Below are 22,873 nucleotides of genomic sequence, written 5' to 3'. Positions count from 1 at the left end.
TTTTCAAACTAGTCCTCCTTCTGCCACGTAAGGCATAACAAAGAATAATATTTTCCTTCATTAAAAGAGCCCACCATGTGTAACTGGTTTTCACCATGGGGAGGGAAGGGCCCAATGATGAAGCGTGTCACCTTGGCAAGTGACCCCTGTCCTTTTTAGGGAAGACTCTTCATACAGGTAAATGCTCCTCAGTTCCAGGAGCAGCGGGAATACTTATTGCAGGCTCAGAAGAATGTGAGGTACGCTTCACAGACTGACTATGAGAGCCGTTCTGCTGAAGGTTAGGTGTATGTGTAAAACTTGGTCCAGACTCAGTAGTGTCAGGAACACTCGCCCCCAACTCAAGAGCATGGGCTACAGAGTAAGCAGAGCAATCTGCCTGAATCAGGAGTATCCAGAACTCGCTCCCGGGCCCTGGGGTATGAAGAAAACTCAACCCAGACTCAAGAGTAGGGGGAACTTCCACGCCAGTCTCAGGAGTATGAAGATCATTCTGGACATGAGTATCAGGACTACTCTCCATAGGTCACAGATTCCGCACAACACTAAGCTCTGGCTCAGGACTATGGGTGAACTCTGCCCAAGCTCAGATGGTGTAAACAACACTTTACCTGGGTTCAGGAGCATCTCAAACTCCCTCTCAAGGCTCTAGTGTCTGAAGAACACTCTGCCTGGGCATGGGAGTTTCCAGAACTCTATCTCCAGGCTCTGGAGTATGAATAACACTCTTCTTCAGCTCAGGAGTATATAGAATACTCTTCCGAGGCTCTGGGGTATGAAGAACACTCCTCTGCCTAAGATCAGGAGGATCTGGAATACTCTCACCAGGCTGTGGAGTATGAAGAATACTCTGCCCACGATCTGGAATACTTTCACCAGGCTCTGGAGTATGAGGAACACTCTGCCCATGATCTGGAATATTCTCACCAGACTCTAGAGTATGAAGAATACTCTGCCCATGATCTGGAATATTCTCACCAGGCTCTAGAGTATGAAGAATACTCGGCCCATGATCTGGAAAACTCTCACCAGGCTCTCGAGTATGAAGAACACTCCGCCCATGATCTGGAATACACTCACCAGGCTCTGGAGTATGAAGAACACCCTGCCTATGATCCGGAATACTTTCACCAGGCTCTAGAATATGAAAAATACTCTGCCCAAACTCTGGAATACTCTCACCAGGCTCTGGAGTATGAAGAATACTCTGCCCATGATCTTGAATACTCTTACCAGGCTCTCGAGTATGAATAACACTCTGCCCATGATCTGGAATACTCCCACCAGGCTCTGGAGTGTGGAGAACACTCTGCCCGTGATCTAGAATACTCTCACCAGGCTCTGGAGTATGAAGAACACTTTGCCCATGATCTGGAATACTCTCACCAGGCTCTGGAGTATGAGGAACACTCTGCCCATGATCTGGAATATTCTCACCACACTCTAGAGTATGAAGAATACTCTGCCCATGATCTGGAATACTCTCACCAGGCTCTAGAGTATGAAGAATACTCGGCCCATGATCTGGAAAACTCTCACCAGGCTCTCGAGTATGAAGAACACTCCGCCCATGATCTGGAATACACTCACCAGGCTCTGGAGTATGAAGAACACCCTGCCTATGATCTGGAATACTTTCACCGGGCTCTAGAATATGAAAAATACTCTGCCAATGATCTGGAATACTCTCACCCGGCTCTGGAGTATGAAGAATACTCTGCCCATGATCTTGAATACTCTTACCAGGCTCTCGAGTATGAATAACACTCTGCCCATGATCTGGAATACTCTCACCAGGCTCTGGAGTGTGGAGAACACTCTGCCCGTGATCTAGAATACTATCACCAGGCTCTGGAGTATGAAGAACACTTTGCCCATGATCTGGAATACTCTCACCAGGCTCTGGAGTATGAAGAACACTTTGCCCATGATCTGGAATACTCCCCCCAGTCTCATGAGTATGAAGATCATTCTGGAAATGAGTATCAGAACTACTCTCCATAGGTCACAGATTCCGCACAACACTACGCTATGGCTCAGGACTATGGGTGAACTCTGCCCAAGCTCAGATGGTACAAATAACTCTCTACCTCGGCTCAGGAGCATCTCAAACTCTCTCTCAAGGCTCTAGTGTCTGAAGAACATTCCGCCCGCGCACAGGAGTTTCCAGAACTCTCTCTCCAGGCTCTGGAGTATGAAGAGCACTCTTCTTCAGCTTAGGAGTATATAGAATACTCTTCCTAAGCTCTGGGGTATGAAGAACACTCCTCTGCCTGAGAACAGGAGGATCTGGAATACTCTCACCATGCTCTGGAGTATGAAGAATACTCTGCCCATGATCTGGAATACTCTCACTAGGCTCTGGAGTATGAATAACACACTGCCCATGATCTGGACTACTCTCACCAGGCTCTAGAGTATGAAGAATACTCTGCCCATGATCTGGAATACTCTCACCAGACTCTGGAGTATGAAGAATACTCTGCCCATGATCTGGAATACTCTCACTAGGCTCTGGAGTATGAATAACACACTGCCAATGATCTGGAATACTCTTACCAGGCTCTGGAGTATGAAGAACACTCCTCCCATGATCAGGATTACTCTCACCAGGCTCTGGAGTACGACTAATACTCTGCTCATGATCTGTAATACTCTCACCAGGTTCTGGAGTATGAAGAATACTCTGGCCATGGTCTGGAATACTTTCACTAGGCTCTGGAGTATGAAGAATACGCTGCCCAAAATCTGGAATACTTTTATCAGGCTCCGAGTAGGAATAACACTCTGCCCATGAACTGGAATACTCCTACCAGGAACTCGAGTGTGAAGAACACTCTGCCCATGATTTGGAATACTCTCACCAGGCTCTGGAGTGTGAAGGACACTCAGCCCATGATCTGGAATACTTTCAACAGGCTCTCGGGTATGAAGGGCACTCTGCCCATGTTCTGGAATACTCTCACCAGGCTCCGCAGTATGAAGGACACTCTGCCCATGATCTGGAATACTCTCACGAGGCTCTAATGTATGAAGAACACTCTGCCCATGATCTGGAATACTCTCACCAGGCTCTAGAGTATGAAGAACTCTCTGCCCATGATCTGGAATACTTTCACCAGGCTCTAGAGTATGAATGACACACTGCCTATGATCTGGAGTACTGTTACCTGGCTCTGGAGCATGAATAACACTCTGCCCATGATCTGGAATACTCTCACCAGGTTCTGGAGTGTGAAGGACACTCTGCCCATGATCTGGAATACTCTCACCAGTTTCTGGAGTATGAAGTACACTCAGCCCATGATCTGGAATACTCTCAACAGGCTCTCGTGTATGAAGGACACTCTGCCCATGTTCTGGAATACTCTCACCAGGCTCTGGAGTGTGAAGGATACTCTGCCCATGATCTGGAATACTCTCACCAGGCTCTAGAGTATGAAGAACACTCTGCGCATTATCTGGAATACTTTCACCAGGCTCTAGAGCATGAAGGGCACTCTGCCATGATCTGGAATACTCTCACCAGGCTCTGGAGTATGAATAATACTCTGCCCATGTTCTGGGATACTCTCACCAGGCTCTAGTCTGAAGTATGAAGAATACTCTGCCCATGTTCTGAAATACTCTCAACAGGCTCTGGAGTATAAAGAACACTTTGTCCATGATCTGGAATACTCTCACCAGGCTCTGAAGTATGAAGAATACTCTGGCCATGTTCTGGATAAGTCTCACCAGGCGCTAGTCTCGAGTATGAAGAATACTCTGCCCATGATCTGGAATACTCTCACCAGGCGCTAGTCTAGAGTATGAAGAATACTCGGCCCATGATCTGGAATACTCTCACCAGGCTCTAGAGTATGAAGAATACTCTGCCCATGATCTGGAATACTCTCACCAGGCGCTAGTCTAGAGTATGAAGAATACTTTGTCCATGATCTGGAATACTCTCACCAGGCTCTCGAGTGTGAAGGACACTCTGCCCATGATCTGGAATACTCTCACCCGGCTCTCGAGTATGAATAACACTCTGCCCATGATCTGGAATACTCTCACCAGGCTCTGGAATGTGAAGGACACTCTGCCATGATCTGGAATACTCTCACCAGGCTCTCGAGTGTGAAGGACACTCTGCCCATGATCTGGAATACTCTCACCGGGCTCTTGAGTATGAAGAATACTCTGCCATGTTCTGGAATACTCTCACCAGGCTCTGGAGTATGAAGAATACTCTGCCCATGATCTGGGATACTCTCACCAGGCTCTAGTCTGGAGTATGAAGAATACTCTGCCCATGTTCTGAAATACTCTCAACAGGCTCTGGAGTATAAAGAACACTTCGTCCATGATCTGGAATACTCTCACCAGGCTCTGAAGTATGAAGAATACTCTGGCCATGTTCTGGATAAGTCTCACCAGGCGCTAGTCTAGGGTATGAAGAATACTCTGCCCATGATCTGGTAAACTCTCACCAGGCGCTAGTCTAGAGTATGATGAATACTCTGCCCATGATCTGGAATACTCTCACCAGGCTCTAGAGTATGAAGGGCACTCTGCCATGATCTGGAATACTCTCACCTGGCTCTAGTCTAGAGTATGAAGAATACTCTGCCCATGATCTGGAATACTCTCACCAGGCTCTAGAGTATGAAGAATACTCTACCCATGATCTGGAATACTCTCACCAGGCTCTAGAGTATGAAGGGCACTCTGCCATGATCTGGAATACTCTCACCAGGCTCTAGAGTATGAAGGGCACTCTGCCATGATCTGGAATACTCTCACCTGGCTCTAGTCTAGAGTATGAAGAATACTCTGCCCATGATCTGGAATACACTCACCTGGCTCTAGTCTAGAGTATGAAGAATACTCTGCCCATGATCTGGAATACTCTCACCTGGCTCTAGAGTATGAAGGGCACTCTGCCATGATCTGGAATACTCTCACCTGGCTCTAGAGTATGAAGGGCACTCTGCCATGATCTGGAATACTCTCACCTGGCTCTAGTCTAGAGTATGAAGAATACTCTGCCCATGATCTGGAATACTCTCACCTGGCTCTAGTCTAGAGTATTAAGAATACTCTGCCCATGATCTGGAATACTCTCACCAGGCTCTAGAGTATGAAGAATACTCTGCCCATGATCTGGAATCCTGTCACCAGGCTCTAGAGTATGAAGGGCACTCTGCCATGATCTGGAATACTCTCACCTGGCTCTAGTCTAGAGTATGAAGAATACTCTGCCCATGATCTGGAATACTCTCACCTGGCTCTAGTCTAGAGTATGAAGAATACTCTGCCCATGATCTGGAATACTCTCACCTGGCTCTAGTCTAGAGTATGAAGAATACTCTGCCCATGATCTGGAATACTCTCACCAGACTTTCGAGTTTGAAGAACACTCTGCCCTAGCGTGGGAATGTGGGTGAATCCTGCCCCAGCTCCGGAGCACACAGATCACTCTACTCAGGCTCGGAAGTATCAGTCGCACTCTGCCCAGGATTACCAGTGTCAGGCGTGGGTGAGCTGAGAGGGGCTGCTCCAGTGCTGGGGGTGTTCTCGCCCCGCTGGTGCTGGCAGGTCAGGAGCAGCACCCGGTGAGCACGGCTGATCCTATTATCCACGCCTCTGGATCCGATCTCATGGTCCCCAGGGCCTGGTGACAGCGCCCGCATGAAGTGTAATTATCAGGTACCTCGAGGCGCATGCCGCGCTACCCTTCCAGGGCCTGCCTGTCTGTCACAAGTCTCACCCCTGGGGAAGGCACGCATCAGCCGCACCATCTGCGCGCCTAGAGGGCCTCTGCGAAAAAACGCAGCCCTAGGACAACTCATTTGGTGACTTAAGAAAAAGTATCACAGTCTACATGTATAATTTACGTGTTAAACTAACATCAGTTTAACTCTTTGACAGAGAGAAGCCCTTGACATGAAGAAAGACACAATATATGAAACCTTAGTGCATAAAATCACATACGGAACCCCACAAAATATACAACTCTGAACAATTTAAAAACATACAGGAACAAACACCACACAGTAGCATTCAACGAATAGAAACCAACCCCGCATGGAAATATACTACAAATATCAACTGTACTGTGCATAAACCTGCAATGTATATATATTAGAAACAACATACCACCAATAAAATCCTAATACTAGAGAAGCAAGTTTCATATACTAACAAATAATGTTTGTAGTGTTCTTTCAGAGATTTATGTCAATAAAAAAAGTGCAGTACAGCTGACTACATTTTTCGTAATTGCATATATTCTCGGTTTTACATAAAGCAGAATCAAAGCACGTAAATACTGTGCCCTGTCAACAGCAGGGAAACGCTGATTTATTTTATTTATTGCAATTTATTAAGCGCAACGTATACCCGTGGGCGTCTTGGCGCTGAGGTCGTTGAGGTTTTTTTTGCTAAGGTCCGCAATGAAAAGCATGGCGATCTCGAAAATCAAGAATGATCCATAGGCACTAGGGAAAAGCAACAAGCGCACTAGGGCTTGCTATTTTGTTTGTGAGCTTGTTTTTGGGAAACCAAAAACAACACTTTGAAGCCTGCCATGTGTATTTTTTTCTGCATGTAAGTAAAAATTACTGGTGAAATCCGACTGGAATCTCACAATACCTGACTAAAAGCACCTGTACCCAACTACCCCCCCCCCCCCCCCCCGAAGCTACACCCCTGATTGGAGGGCAACTTTATTGACACTGTATTTTTACTGAAAGTGCTCACTCCATGTCTGTAGGTGCTCCTACTGTGAAAATTCCCTGATGTACTGTCAGGGAAGTAAAGATACGGAGGACGAACGTCTACTAGGCTGGTGGACGCCATTGGCCAAATGTGCTTAATAGTGCACATAACATGTACAAACATGCTACCAATGTAACAGCATGTAGAAATGCACAGCTTAAAGAAAATTACATTTTCAGTCGCACAAATACATCCCAAAACATAGTGAAACAAAAAATATATAAGCACATTCGCTGGAAAGAAATATAACATATACACAAAGGTGAAACACCAATAAACTTGTGATATATACAAACATACAATTTACCGAAGAGTACAATTTGCATATAAACCTATAAGAACTAGAAACATCGAACCTTTGTATAATCACACATGCATTTTCAATGTAAATATTTTTTGCACAAGACTTCTCATCAGACATCACCTTAATATCACAAAGTATAAACCATCCATTTTGCAGTATCATTCCACATAAAATCAGAGAAATGCAAACACTTAGGGCCTCATTATGATGTCAGTCAGGCGAGCATCCACCAGGCATCATGTTGGAAACAGGACCACTTGACAAAGAGTTGACAGTCCCACTTCCCAAATTACGATGCGACTGCCTTTACATCGGTTGGAAACTGTATTTACCCTATTGGGGGTTGTGCTTTGGGCAGCAGCACACTTGCAAAAGGAAAAAACACTTTTTAAACATCCATGCACCATGTAGAAGGCACCGCACAATGCTTGGATATTTAGGGAGGCAAAGGGCCCGTAGCTGGGGCCACAGGGACAGGGTCCTGCTAGGGGCCCCAAAAGACCCCTTACACCAGCCTTTTGTTGGTGGAAGAACCGACATGGAAAGGCATTTGTAAAGGTGCATTGTAAGCCTCCATTTTGGGGATTACGGTCTGACCGCATCCCCGATAGGCTCCTTGCGAATGTCAGAGGCAGAGCAGATTCCCCCGCAGGCATCGGTTGGACCGCCTGTATCATAATATGGCAGTCGGACTAATGCCTCAGATGTCGGGTGGACCGCCACCAACGAGCTGTCAGATGGCCTTACGCCCAACATCATAATACGACCCTTATTTAGCATTGCCTATCTTCGTTTTTCATTCAGGTAAAGTTCACTGCGGTGTAGGAGAGAAAGAACCTATGCATAGTAAAGTTTAGTTCATCATAGTCTTCCCCAACACTCCTTTTCTAATAGGCTGCTAGTTCTCCACTCTTCATTCCATTTGCCCTCGTTCCTCCATTCAGTTGTATGTCAGAGTATCAATAGCAAACTATATTGTCTGCCTTATATGTCATGGACTACACATCGTCTATAAAACATCAACCCATTGGGAGTATATTTTCTAATATTAACTCCAATGGGGTGCTATTTTTGTTAATATTTTACATACAATATTCCTGTCTGACAATATTTAGACCAAAATATTCTGGTTCTAATCCCTCACGACTTATCACAGGTTCTCTCCCTCTCCTCCTGCCCCTCTCCCTCCATTCATCACAGGTTCTGTCACTTCTCTACTGTTCATTTACCTCCATTCACCTCAGTCTCTGAGTCTCCTCTATAATCTCCATTCATCACAGGTTTTCTTTCTCCCCACTACTTTTTCTGGCATTCACACTCACTGTCTGTCTCCTCTCTTTTTATCTTCCTGCAACTCTTTAATTCTAGGTTATCTGCTTCTCCGTTCCTTCCTTCCCCCATGCATCCCAGGCTTTCAGTCTCTCCTACAATCTCCCATCCCCCATTCATCACTGTTCTCTATCTCTCCTTTCCTTCCTTCTATATCCTGCCATATATTACATGATCTATGTCTGTCATTTCCTTCTTCAACTGTCCATCCAGTCACAAGGGCCCCTTTGTCACTCTTCTCACTCTCATTCTTCGCAAGGTTGCTGTCCCCTCCTCTTGGCCATTCTGTCATCATAGGTTCTGTCTCCCCCCTCTCTTTCGCTCTTACCTTGTCTCTTCTCATATTGCCTCTTTCAGTTCTGTAGGCAGTGTGCCCACGCAATTACTTCATCAGTTAAGTGTTGTCTGTTGTGCCCAGTCACGATGGCGTGTTACTCATGCATCAGTTGGTAAGACTCTGGAGAAGGCAGCCATCCATCTCCCTTGCCTGGAAGCACTAAGATTCAGACCTTTCTAAACACAGCATCAAGTCATCACAGATGTGACAACATCAGTATGGAACACTCTCCTGGATAATTCAAGAACTCAACCTCCTCTCTCTGTAGGGAACCAATGACAAGATCTCACTTTCTCACTCCGGCTGAACTTAGCTATGACATTTTGTTGCATTTAACCAGTTATCTCTTTATATGCATTTTTTTAGTTCTTTACTCCAATACATTTTAATACCATATTCTCTGTACACCACATGAATACTTTATGGTGCAGCATCAGTACATAACAAAATAAACACAATAAATAAAATAGAATCTCTTGTCGAGAGCAGGAGAATAGTTTGCATCCTGGTACAGACTCTCTTTACTGAAGAAAGTATACTACCCTCCCAGAAAGTGCTTGTTTAAGCTGTCATACTCTTGTATCTGGATGGTGGAAACACCCTGCTTCATGTCCTCCGAGATTCCACAGTGGCCCCCGATTAAGGGCATCCAATAAGCAGCATGTCTCCAGGGCCTTGAGAAATATGATCACGTTATCCCCATCCTGAGGAAACTCCACTGGCCCTGCTTGCCGTCCCACGCCAGCTTCAAAGCAGCAGCATCTTTTAGGAAGCCATCACAACTTGCACCTCCGCCTATTTGGCTGACAGGCTCTCCATCTCTGGTGTCTCTCAGCATACCTGTAGCCAGACACCATCCGACTGGTGACAAAGTAGAACAGCATCCCTGTGTAAATTAGAATTCTCTGGTCCTGTTCCAATTTAGGAAAGATTTGAACGCACCTCTTTAAATGAAATGTCATGATGCAGTAACAGTCCACAAATCAAGTACCTCTCAAATAACTTGTCGACTGTATTTTTGCCTTTGAACCTGTACAGCCCTTCTGATATTTCACACATAGCCATTCATAAATACATATATACATTTATTTATCCCCGCACTTAATGAGTTAATTGGATTTCTAGAGCATGGCTTCTTACCCGGTAGGATATCCAGGCGCTGGAGCAGGTGTGTAGGCAGTGTCAGATGGTGTCGAGAGTGAACCAGCCTCCAAGGCTTAATTGAAGAGCCAGGTCTTCAGCTTCTTGTAGAATTCAAGAAGAGAGGAGGAGCTCTGATGCATAGAGGATGGTCATTCCAGGTTTTGGGTGCAATGTGGCAGAATGCCAAACCTCCTGTTTTGCTTTTGCCGATATTACGTGTTTGTCTGAGTGTGGGACTGAGGCTGAGAGCAGGGGGCTGGTGGGTTGGTGGAAGTGATGGTGGTTGGTAAGGTATGTTGGTCCTATGTTGTGCAGTGCCTTGTGTGCGTGCATGAGAATTTTGAATCTCTCACCGTTTATGAATAGTCAGTCAGTGGAGCTCTCTGGGATGAGGTGTGATGTGAGTGTGCCATGGGAGGTCAGAAGGAGTCTTGCTGTGGCGTTCTGGATTGTATGGAGTTGGTGGAGGAGGTGGTTGGAGATTCTGGCGTAGAGTGCATAGCCGCAGTCTAGTCTGCTTGTCTAAAAGGGCTTGTGTGATGGTGCTTCTGGTATTCCTGGGAATCCATATGAAGATTTTGAAAAGCAGGAGGAACATATGGAAGCAGGAGAAGCTGACTCCATTGACCTGTGCTGCTATGTTGAATTTGTCGTTGAGGATGATTCCCAGTTTTCTTGTGTGGTTGGTTGGTGTGGGTCCAAGCTCTGAAGGCCACCATCTGGAGTCTTCGGGAGGTTCCTGGTCCTGAAGATCAGCACTTCCTTCTAGCCAGAGTTGAGTTTCAGGCAATTGGCTTTCATCCACTCTGCTACGTTGATCATGCATTTGGCGAAGTTGGTTCTGGTGGTGGTGGTCTTGTCAGACATTGAAAAGATGAGTTGAGTGCCGTCGGCATTGGAAGTGATGGAGAAGCCATGTGCTCTGATGAAGTTGGTGAGCGGAGTCATGTAAATGTTGAACAGGGTTAGGCTGAGTGATGCACCCTTGGTGACTCCGTAGATCAAGTTCTTAGGTACTGATGTGTATGGTCATAGTCTGACTCTCTGTGTTCTCCCTGTGAGGAAGGATCAAATCTAGTCGAAGGTCGGTACTTGGATGCCTTTCTTGTGCACCCTTCTGATGAGAGTGGAGTGTGATACAGTATCAAAAGCAGCTGAGAGGTCGAGCATGACGAGCGCAGAGGTTTTTCCCCAGTCCAGTATGGTACGGATCTTGTCTGTGACTGCAATGAGTGCTATTTCCGTGCTGACGTGCTTCGAAAACCTGATTGGGAGTGGTGAGGTAGGGTGTGAAGTGCGAGGTCGTTGATGATTAATAAGCTTCAGGGTGAAAAGGGTTGTGTTTCAAGGCACGGTGCTTCACCGCAACAACCTTGCTTATCAGATGTCTAAGTTTCACCATTATTTTCCCAATAGCGCCATTTGCTTAGTGGACCCTGCTTTGTACTTCATTTCTGAATGACCACTTGAGGCAACAGAGTTTGTTTAGCATTTCCATCCAAGTGTCCACACGCTCTTCTTCCTGCGCTGAACATATGGGACAGCCATATTTAGCAGAATGGAAAGCATTGACAGCCTTACTTTTCCTTCAGTACATGTTTAGATTCAGAGTCTCTGTCCTCTTCAAGCCAAACCACCCTTGGATGCTTCTTTGGAGGCAGGTGGGTCTATGAATGTCATGATGATCGTTATTCCGTCCCTCCTTGTGTCAGAATGCTTTTTTTGCCTCTTACCTCACTTGTCGTTCCTTTCACCACAAACTCTCGTCAACGCTCTTCCTCACCCCTAGATTCTCTAAGCATTAGAGGCTGTCCCTCTTATTCTTTCTCAGCATGTAGTACATTCTGTCATTTTGTCCCTTTTCCTACCCGTCCATTCATGTTGCACTTCTCCCCCCTTTCTCAGCCTACCCCTCCTCATCAAAGCTTTTCTGGTGCGCTTCTTCTTTTGGCGGGCGTATCACACCCCAACCAGACTACCTGCACGTTAAGCACTTCATGCATATTTATTATACAAGTTAGCATTTTCCAATATTCTGCATATTTAATAGGACAAAAGCAAATTTCCATCTGTTAGATTATCCTAGTTAATATGTGATTTTATGTTGCGGCTGCTAAATAAAAGATAAGTCATTTCTTATTTAATAATGAAGAATTAATCAGTGTCAGGTTTTTTGAAGTGCTTCTCAGGAACAAGCCATTGCAAAGCCAATAATTCTGGTATTTAAACGCAGGCATCCAGGAATGCTGTTTACATACATTGCATGCTCAAATGCTGCTGATCCCATTAAAACGTGCCCTGATGACGTTGTCAGTCAGTGCTGGAAAACAATTAGCTAAAGAGGATTGCTTGCTTTATAGAATGCACATAAAACATATAGCATTGAATGTGGCAAAGAATGCGGTAATTGGGTTTAATTATCAGATGTAACATAGTCCCTCGTGCATTTCAGTGTAATCACTTCCTGGAATGCTGAATGATATATCAAATAGCCAATGAAACAATGTGAGATAGTAATACTCCGTGGTTTAAAGTCAAAGCCCTATCCATGAATATGTTAAACAACTGGTAACACTATACCGTGCAGACATAAAACAGTGAAATGAATAGCAAGCCAAAACTACTTTGTCTTTGTTCACATTCATATTTAAAGTCTGTGAAGTGGACTGCACAGAGAGATTAATGTTTAATACGTGGTGAACACATGGCATTTGGCAAAGTCAGCTGTGCAGGGCATTAACGCAGAAAGTGGCATAATGTTAGGAATACAGTAGTAAACAAGTGCTGCTGTGAGAAAACATTAAAGACGGAAATAGTCCCTGAAAAAGACAAGCTTTCATCAGCATTGACCACGTTGTGTTACTATACGCATACAGAAAGAAAAATGAAAACCACTTCTAGAAATCAATCAACATATTTCTGCCAGTTATTATATTTGTATGGCTTCAGCAGGTTATCTCAGTGATTTACAGCATTGATTAGGAAAATTTTTGGTTTTTACACTTGCATTGTCTTCTTCTGATTTCCAAATAAGCTTGAAACCATCTAATTCATGTAAATGTAAGTGTGACAAAGGCACTAATTAAATTATGTGTATTTATACCTGAAAATACCAGGCTTTTTCACTTTTAAAAATAGAAACTCATATTCTGTTACTACTGACATTTATCAAGCTATATATATAAGGTGTAAAAAATGTGACCATTTAGTTTTACCTTTGTTATTTCGAAAGGAGATTCTGTATTTGAATAGTGTGCCTTAGACTTAATGAATTTGATGCACTGAACACATTTGATGCTTTGAAACAGCCTACTGTACTTGTTCAATCAACTTGAGACCCATTGCTTATAGTAGAATATTTACATTAAACTGTCAGCATGTGAATATGCATAATGTACTCATATTTCTATAGTAGAAAGTTGAGACTAAAATTGCTAATTACTGGGAGCAGAGCTCATAAAGAGCATTTTTAAAGACGTTTTTCACTTTATGTCCAAGCTATTGAATGAGAACTAAGAGGATAGCAGTCCAAATATACAAACATTCATGAATGCATGTAAACCTCAGTCATTTAACTACAGAGCACATTGATGCATGTTACAATCAGTTAAAAATAAAGGCACTATATATATATATATATATATATATATATATACACAGAGTTTGTGCTCGGTTCCTTCGTTCTTTTCACGAAGAAGTTCACAAAGGAGTGCAATATATATATATATATATATATATATATATATATATACATATATATATATATATATATATATATCTACACACATATATATATATATCTACACACACATATATATATATATATATATATATATATATATATATATATATATATATATATATATATATATATATATATATATATATATATATCTACACACACACACACTGTGTGGAATTGCTCTCCGTGCCCGATTTCAGAGGCCGCCCTGAAGGGTCGAGGGCTCCCCAAACGGAGATGTTTCGGAATATATATATATATATGTATATATATATATATATATATATATATATATATATATTCCTCCAAATAGAAGACGAAATCTGCACTCTGGGCGCAAGTTGTCCTTTACTTTATTGTCAAAAATCTCAGCAGCTTGAGTCCAGGTCGTGTTTCGGCTGTCCCTGCAGCCTTTGCCAACAGTTAAGAGTGGCAGTTTGTATATATTTGTAAAGCTTGCACGTGAGTCCAATCAGACTGCAAGAGTGGAAATACTTCCGCTCTCAGCACCAAAATCGATTTCTTAAATAGTTCATTGACCAGTGTCTCTTTAAATAAATCATTTAGATCATTAATGTGTGTGTGTATGGACTTTAGTAGGCTTGTTGCCAAGATTACTATCATGCTATTATGATATCCTCAAGACCGCGATGTTCAGCCAATAGGTACAGGCAGCATGACCCCACAGCGCCTCGAGATAGTCATGGGTGAAGCAGTGGCGCTTTACAAATTCTGATTGATTAATATCTGGAAGATTGGAGCTCACCTATTGGGGCCGTTGCATTCATTTGTTTATTTGTTTTCTATTCTGGTGGCTCGAATGGTGTGGCCTAGCCTAGTATTGGAAGAACATTTATATTCTAGCCCTGGTATGTTTTTCACGTGGGGTGGTGCAGTCTTGGTACGACCTTTCACTAATATTAAGGTGTACAGTTTTTAAATGACAGTTTCTCATGTGAGAAACTCTTACTAGGAAAACAGGCCGTTGAGCGTGCTTTAGAAATGTAATGCTGCACAGATACTTGGAGCAGAGTTTTTTGATGTATACATTTTCACACTAGAAGTGTACATTTCTTTGTTATGCCCATGTTCGCCTGTCCATAGTCTGATGAGCCAGCGATCCTAAGCATTTCATTAATAGTAGTTTTTTAATATCTTTTCTCATCATTGTATTTATATGATTTATTCGGCTGAAACTGAACCTTGTGACCACCTTATGGCTGCCAATGTAATTATTTTATAACAGTATACTGTATCTTAGTCTCCATTGCCCATGGTTGTTCCTCGATTCTTGTTTTCAGTGTAAGAATAGTGCTGACAATATATGTTTTTAAGCATGGGCATTGGGTGACATATGTACTATGCTAAGTAGTGACGCTGATAGTTATTCACTTTTGGCCCGTTTGACACAGATTTTACAGTAACTTCCTTTAGTAGTAATCCCGACTTACATCTTAATTCTAGGAGTAAGCCAGGAATACTACTCTCTTACCCAGGAAATTCAGGAGTATTACAAAGTAAGTCACACCTACTCACAGGGTCTTGGTTGGCTGTATTTAGTTTGATCTTGATCTATTTTTTCCTAAAAGTTTGGCATTTGAGATGTGACCCTGCTAATGGACGCAGGGAGACTATTATGTGCATAGTGGGTTACTGTTTGTGTGCATGTTGTGCCATTATCTACACACAGAATCATCATTTATGTGCATAATGGCTACATTTTGAATTGTACACATATAGTTTATGGGTGTCATAATTTATTAATACAGAGGGCCTTTTTTATGTCTGAATAGGATTTCTTTTGCACAGTGACCCATAGTTTTTCTAGACTCAGTCACTCTTTTTATGTATCTACAGGGCCATTGTTTATGTCTACATACAATAAGTGTCAGGTGTACAGGGTCGCTGATTTAGTCTCTGAAAGGTGTGTTGTTGATGATACTCGTGGTAACTGTTATGTGCACTCAGGGTTGTTCTTTACTCTGGGCAGTTTATGTGGTCAAATGATTATTGTTAATCTGCACACATTGTCATTGTATATTATTAACGTCAATTGGTGCAAGTCATGGGTATCAGCTGCTACCACCGAATCGACCTTTACTACCCATGCCGCTACCCTCGCTACACGTTGTCTCAGGAGTCATGAGGGCAGTGGCGGCAATAGTAAATCCAGGGGGTTTTAGAACCCTGTTGACTATCTGTAATTTGTACTCATTGCTCCTTTCTTAGTCCCTCAAGATGTCAGGGTACTACATCTTATTGTGTGACTGCGTTGTTTCTGACAGTACTGCTCTAATGTGTCTTATGGCACTAGTACCTGATTCCAGTACCATACAGTGGTCAATTTGAACACCAACACTATGTTGCTGAGCTCCTTCTACAGTCCTGTTATTTATTTAGTGGTTTATTAAGCAGTATTCATCACTTATGCCACTTTCGAGCACTGACTGTAAGTCCACGAACTTCTGAAATCTTGAAAAATAAAGTCTAGTCCTATAGATAGCATGAACCCAGGTCACACATTTTTCGGTTTCTCTCATGCAGATGTTGGACTTAGTGAAGATTGTTTGCAATCTTTGGTTTGAAATAATCGTCTAAAGGTAGCAGAGTTCCATTCAGAGGTGGTTGCGAAGGCTCTTTCTTAATTTCACACCATAAAACCCCCAACTATCTTCTTCGCTATATTGGTCTATTAAGGGATTTGATTGCTGGCTGGGAACTTCCCTGTTTTGGAGGTAGTTGGAACTTTGTCTCAGCATTTTGTGCACAAAATGCATGAGAAAGAGAGAGAGAGAGAGAGAGAGAGAGAGAGAGAGTAAGTAAAGACTTGGCTATTTATCCAATAATGCATAAGAGGTGCCCCTCTGTCTGCTCTGTCTGCTTAGCGCCGAGACACCACTCGTGGTATTTGTTGCGCTCTATAAGTTTAAAAAATAAATAAAATAAATGAGAGAGAGAGAGAGAGAGAGAGAGAGAGAGAGAGAGAGAGAGATATGCACCACACCACACCACAGGATGAGGAAATATAAAAACCTAAACACAGTTGTTGACCATGATTTGGCAGGACAAGCAAATGCATTCCTCAATCAATCAGGATTTATAAAGCACAGCTAATCACCCAATAGGGTATCCAGATGTATGCAGGCCCCAGAGCTCATTCCAACAGCCAGGTCTTGAGGGCCATTCGGAATTCCAGAAGTGAGGTGATGGTCCGGAGGTGCTTGGGGAGGCTGTTTCAGTTTTTGCTGCGATGTGGGAGAAGGAACGGCCTCCACTTCTGCTTCAGTAAATGCGTTCCTGAGGTTTCCATCCATTCTTTGAGCTTGCTCATTAGAATTCTGTAGTCAAGTGTGCCATAAGGCAGCATTGATGTCAAGGAGGATAAAGGCAGCTGGCCCTATTTAGTGTGACAAGGTCTTCTGTTGTGCCAGTCTCTCAGGAAGGTCGGAATTAGAAAGGCGATTGTTTGATATGAGTTTCTGCTGCACATACTCTCGCAGTCGTCTGTTGACTTCCCTTTCTTGAAAGAATGGTGATGACTTGAGAGTTTTGAGGGTCAGGCACAGTGCCATTTAAGACAGCGGCTTTAATTAGGCTTGTGGGATCAGCTGCTACAGGTGGGATACCTGTTCACAAATGCTTCTGAGCAGGGTTCCGTTGAAGCTTGTGAACTTATTTCGGCCGCTTATATCACTTCCTCTTGTAACAGGGGGTTGACTTGAAAGAAGAAAAAGACTGTATTCTCAACAAATTCCAACGGATATTAAGGGTGGCATTTTTCAGCAGTTGGGTTGTGTATTACTTGAACAATATCAAATGAATAACTGAATTATCTATATACTGATGAAACACAATTGTTCACCGGAGGCATTATGAATCCACACAGTAAGAGAACAATAACTCAAAGGAGCGAGAGGGTGTTCTTTGCCCTCTGAAAGGGGCTTCAGTTATTCATTTGCTGTAGCTGGAGGGGAAATTCATTCCAGAGGAAATGTGTGATAACAGAAGAAGAACAACCTTCCCACAAGCTGATCTGAATTGCGGAACGGCAAATGGGAGCAAAGAACTGAAGCGAAGGAGGTGCTTCAGGATATGTCTGTCCAATGTGGTCCAAAAGATGGTAGAACCAGCCCCATGAAAGGGTCTAGTGGTAAAACAGAGCACCTGGAAGTGAATACGCTGGGAACCGGAAGTCAGTGAAGCTTCATGCATGCTTTCAAAACATCTCCTGAAATTGTAGCCAAGATGCACAGCCATATCCATAACTCCTTTAAACATCTTAACAGAATGGGCAGGAAGACCCAAAAAACAAGCATTTGCATAATCGAGCCAGGAAATAATTCCTGCGTCAATGACAAAGGCTCTTAGATACAAGGAAACATATGGAAAGATTGCCATCATGAGCCTCATCTGTAGGTCTCAGGAAGACACTAATTTATTAATCTGTTGAGAAAGATTGATATTTTTATCAATATTAAAGCACAGGCTTTCTTCATTATAAGCACGTGTAGGAGCTTCTGCACTATTAGTGGGCCAAAGAGAAGAGGACCGTAAAGAGTTCTGTTTTGGTCGCTCTACTCTTCGGGAAATGTCCATTCATCCAGCATCAGATGGGAGAAAGACAGTTATCTAGGGTGTCCTGAATCTGGAAGCAGGTATATTGAGTCTCAGAATTAGCTGGGTGTTATTGGTGTCAGAGGCTACCCTCGCCCATGTGGTCCGATGATATTGGCAAGAGGGCATAAGTAGACTGGGGAACAGCGAGGATCCTTGAGGAACCCCACACATGACTGTCTACACAGGAGTTAAATGTTTAGAATCTTCTTTGCCCTGCTTAGGTTCTCGGTGATGCATTTGGAGACGTGGGCTTTTGTGTTCTTTACTGGCTTCTTACATTTGGATCTTTCAGTAATGCCGCTGAGTTTATCTGTGGGTCCTAATTTACCCACCACTTTTAAGCTTTTCCTTTTCGTTTCAGCCAGAGCACTGTTATACACTTTGGCGGGTTTGATCTTAGGCTTTTGTCTTATAATCGACTATGTATGCCAGCTTGTCAAGTATAACCCAGACCTTGTCTCGGAGGAAGATATTAAGGACTCTGGATCACAGATAATAGACACTTTAAGTTTGCTGATATCTAAAGCTCTCCCATTAATATATTCAGTACCTGATTGCGATCAGCGCTGTCTCCAGCTTGGTACAAGCGCAAGGCTGGTGTCTGAGGTTGGTGATGAAGAGGGTGTTAAAGACCCGGGAGGTCAACCCAGTACTATTTGCACAGACTTTGTGACGTGTGCCGCAGCCATATTTCCAGATGCCACAAAGGCGTTCAGCTCAGCTGAGTAGCCAAAACATGTTCAACATCTTGAAGAGTATGGGCTCCCCGAAATTCCTAATACACTGGGTAAACATTTTTACACAGAATCGCTCACCTTGCGGAGAATAAATGGCTTAGTTTCAGATCCCATGCAAATCAAAAGAATTACCCAACAGGGATGCCTGTTATCGCCACTGCTGTTTGTCCTCAAGGTGGAACTGCTGGCGGCTAAGCTGAGGCAACTTTTTACCAGATATGCCATGTGCCACCATCAGCCCGTGGTGCTGGTCTCTTTGTATGTGAACAATATGACCCTCTATACCTACGATTTGGAGATCAGTCTCAACCCCTTACACCATCCATCATTGGGTTTGGTTGGCTATCTGGAATCACTGTTAACTGGTCTAAGTCTGTGGTTTCCACTCATCAGCAGCACTGACAAGTTTCATCAGGAGTATCCATTAGAAAAGTGTGAGGATCTGGTGAAATATCTGGGTATATGGATTCATAGAGACATATACATTATTATTAAAGAAAACTATCGTAAAGCAGTCCTCACACTAGAAGACAAAACTGTTCACTGGAGAAGCTTCCTCTGTCTATGGCCGGTCACATTGCATTGATAGAAGCAGACAATGTGTCTCCTCCTCCCATACACGCACACATATGTGTGACGAAATGTACCCGCTCAAACAAGATCAATACTGTATTCAGTATGGCATAGGCCTGGCACAGATTGAGGGACAGGAACGGTTTGGTTCAGTTATACTCACCATCTATTCCTTTGATGGGGCATGGAATTACCACCGAACCCAAGGCAGTTTCACAAATTGATAGACTACACATTCATAAATGGGGTTATCTGCATCACAATGGTATTTTCACAGACATTAGCCCATTCACAGAGGGATCTGAGTACACCCGTTAGATATGTTCCTATATTTTAGGCTGAGGGTCACGTCTTGCGCATATACGAAATACTTCCCACAAGAATTACCCCGTTGTGTACTCAGTTGCGTACCACTGGAGCAGTTTACACACCCAAAAAGTTATTTGTGTCGTTATACACCTCTGTCCAACAGGATGCCCCTGTGTGTGTCGTTAGCTCCAAAAGTACATTGGAAGGAGCACTGTATATAGTGATATCAGCTAAGGATTGGTAGTATTGCTGTTCACAGCCGAGCAGTAACCTTTGTGTGATTCATTTGTGTTATTTGTATGTGCTGTATCATACTCCACTCAGTCTCTGAGAAACAGGGCTAAGCATGCAATCGAACTGTTTTAGATGTGATGCGCCTGGTGCGGGTTTCGTGCATCTCACATGGCAGTGTCCATGTGTAAATGGGTATTGGAGTGAGGTTGGTGTCACTCTGTCAGAAATGGTTGAGGAGGACCACAGGTTGGACCCCATGGTGGATGTTTTGCATTGGGCACATGAGGCCAGTAAAGCGAATAGACTAGGAAGGAACTCGCCCTATTGATAGCCAAGCGGCAGGTGTATAAACACTGGGGTAGGTGTGCAGTACCGGCCAGGATGCTATGGTTCTCTGACCTTGTTTACTGCAAGGAGCAAATGGAATGTGCACAGAGCTACAGCTGCCCTCCTCTCACCCCAAGGATATTTGGGGTCCACTGCCGGCATACTTACTGAAAGAACCGACTGCAGCTTAGGCATGAGACAGGACCTATGGGCGGCCCCTCATGGACATCCTCAAAGGGATAAACAGAATGCATGAAAGGCTGTTGGTTCTGGGGTTCAGTGGTGGGAGTTGGTTGGTCCTGTAAGGCAGTTCTAGCTGTTGAAACCTGTTGAAGAGGGATATGTTGTTTGGGTGAAGGAGAAGGCTTTCAGTGTAAACTGATGGTCTCCCAGGCATCAAGCTCTGATGGCACGCGCTAGCAGTTCAACAAAGTATGCTGGGCACCGATGTCCGTTGTACATTGTGAAGACACATGATTGTAATGTGTTACTACTGTGGGAGCTGCAACTCTGTTCTCTGTAATCTTCAATAAAAATGAATAAAAAAGATTAGTCCGGCCAGAATTGTGGCTTCAGAGGTAAAGTTGCAGACTCCATGTTGTGAGTGACTGTAGAGTTCTGGTTGTAAATTGCTGTGTAACTAGGGCACCATTCGTGAAAAGTTTAAGGATAGAACCTTCTCAGTTAGGCCTGACGCAGGTTTTCTTACTGTGCAATCTACTCCCATGTTGATGTCTCCAATGGTAATGATTTTATTGGTTGTGGATTGGACGTGTTAAGACAGTAGTTTCCCCCAGAAATGTATAGTTATATCCTGGGGGTTGATAAGTGATGATAAAGGAGGAAAAACTATTCAGGTTAGGAGTGCAGCACGTGAAGACGCTCTTGAAGGGAGAGAGCTCGTGTCTAGGGTTAGGAGTACAGCACAGGTTAGGAGTACACTAAAGGTTGGGGTTAGGAGTACAGCATGTGATGACGCCCTTGAAGGAAGAAAGCTCAGGTCTAGCACTTCGGGGTAGGAGTACAACATGTGATGACTCACTGTGACTTGAAGAAAGGTCAGGTGTAAGGCTTTAACTGAAGAGTACAGCATGTGATGACACACTTGAAGGAAGTCTTCTCTGCCTAGCAGGGTTAGTGTACCTCAAACCCCTGTTGCTCCCTTGTTCTCTCTGGAAGGACAAAAGAAGCCAGGGAGCGTACCTCCAGTTTTGGTTAGAAAGAACATGTCCGGGCAGAATGGTGATATAAATATTTGAAAAAAGGGATACAGTACCAAAGTGTAAGTAAGATGGCGGGTGGGCATTGGTGGGAAAGGAGAAAAGCAGGTAGATTCGAAGACAGGGTGGATTACTTACCATGTGGTCTCAGGTGGGTGAGTAACAACGTGGTCAGGAGCAGCAGGTCAGTATGTGGTCTGTGAGGGATAATCTCTGACCCCCCCCCCCCCATACTGTTTGTAACATAGATACAGCGTCCTCCCGCCCTGACACGTTTATTCGAACAAAAGACTGGAGGTTAGCTCTCTGACCTCTGTGTTCCCTCTAGGTCATGCCTCAATTGTCACTTGCACCACATGGGCCACACTTCCCTCTCTTCTCCCCCCCCCCCCCCCCCGCTCACATAGAACCACGAGGCTACGGTGAGCTTTCTCTTCCAGAGATAGAGTTAACCTCTGCCGGTATATATCTCCCCTTCCAAACTTCAACTTGGTTTCCCTTTGATATTTTTTGCATAGACCAGAGAACAATGTAAGAACCGAACTGAAGAAAGATAAATAAATATTGCTCACGTTGCTCTTGTCCTGCATCATGATTGGTTGGTTTATAGGCGACAGAATATGACACAGGTGTGACACAAGAGCACTTATCTTCTCTTCCTGTGCACATCATATGTATAATGCCTCGCCAATTTGATTCACATAAATAGGCACGGGCTATACTTTGCTAAGCACACTATCTCTTTATTTTCAATATTTCAGTGTCTTTTGTCATAACGTATGCCAAGTGACTGCTTTCATGACACACGTCCAGCCTTGATAAAGCCACAGGGCTGTGAGTCAGCACAGAATCAAACACATGCCAATTGTCTCTGAAAAGAACAATATCTGTGATTTTGGAAGGAAGCTCGCCAAATAATTCTATATGAGCATATGAAGGAAAACAATACAGGGTTTTTTACACACTAATAACGGCTTGTCAAAAAAAAAAATCACCCTGTGTGAATATGTGATTATCACTCCGACCTCGGGTGCCCAGATTCTGACCTGTGTGCCCATTACATTGTTTCTTGTTGCTTCCTAACAGCATGTCACGAGGAGCACCATTAGCCCGTTTTGTGTTTTTGTCAACAGTGCTCTGGGATTGGTAGTTATACCTTTCTCATTATGTATGTTACAAGCCCAAGCATTCAGTACACTCTTAACAGGCTAGAGGTGATCCTGGTGGCATGGGTAAGTA

At 43.7% G+C, this 22,873-nt stretch overlaps 1 protein-coding gene across 1 annotated transcript in view; it reads left to right on the top strand.

Annotated features, from left to right (window-relative positions):
- MAPK8IP2 (mitogen-activated protein kinase 8 interacting protein 2) overlaps window positions 1-22,873 on the top strand; it is a 216,930-nt gene that overhangs the window by 65,752 nt on the left and 128,305 nt on the right. The gene's annotated exons all lie outside the window — the stretch shown is intronic.

This window comes from Lissotriton helveticus, chromosome 1_1 (genome assembly GCF_964261635.1).
Source record: "Lissotriton helveticus chromosome 1_1, aLisHel1.1, whole genome shotgun sequence".
NCBI lineage: Eukaryota > Metazoa > Chordata > Amphibia > Caudata > Salamandridae > Lissotriton > Lissotriton helveticus.
The sequence above is the reverse complement of the archived record's forward strand: the minus strand, read 5'-3'. Positions and strand labels throughout refer to the sequence as shown.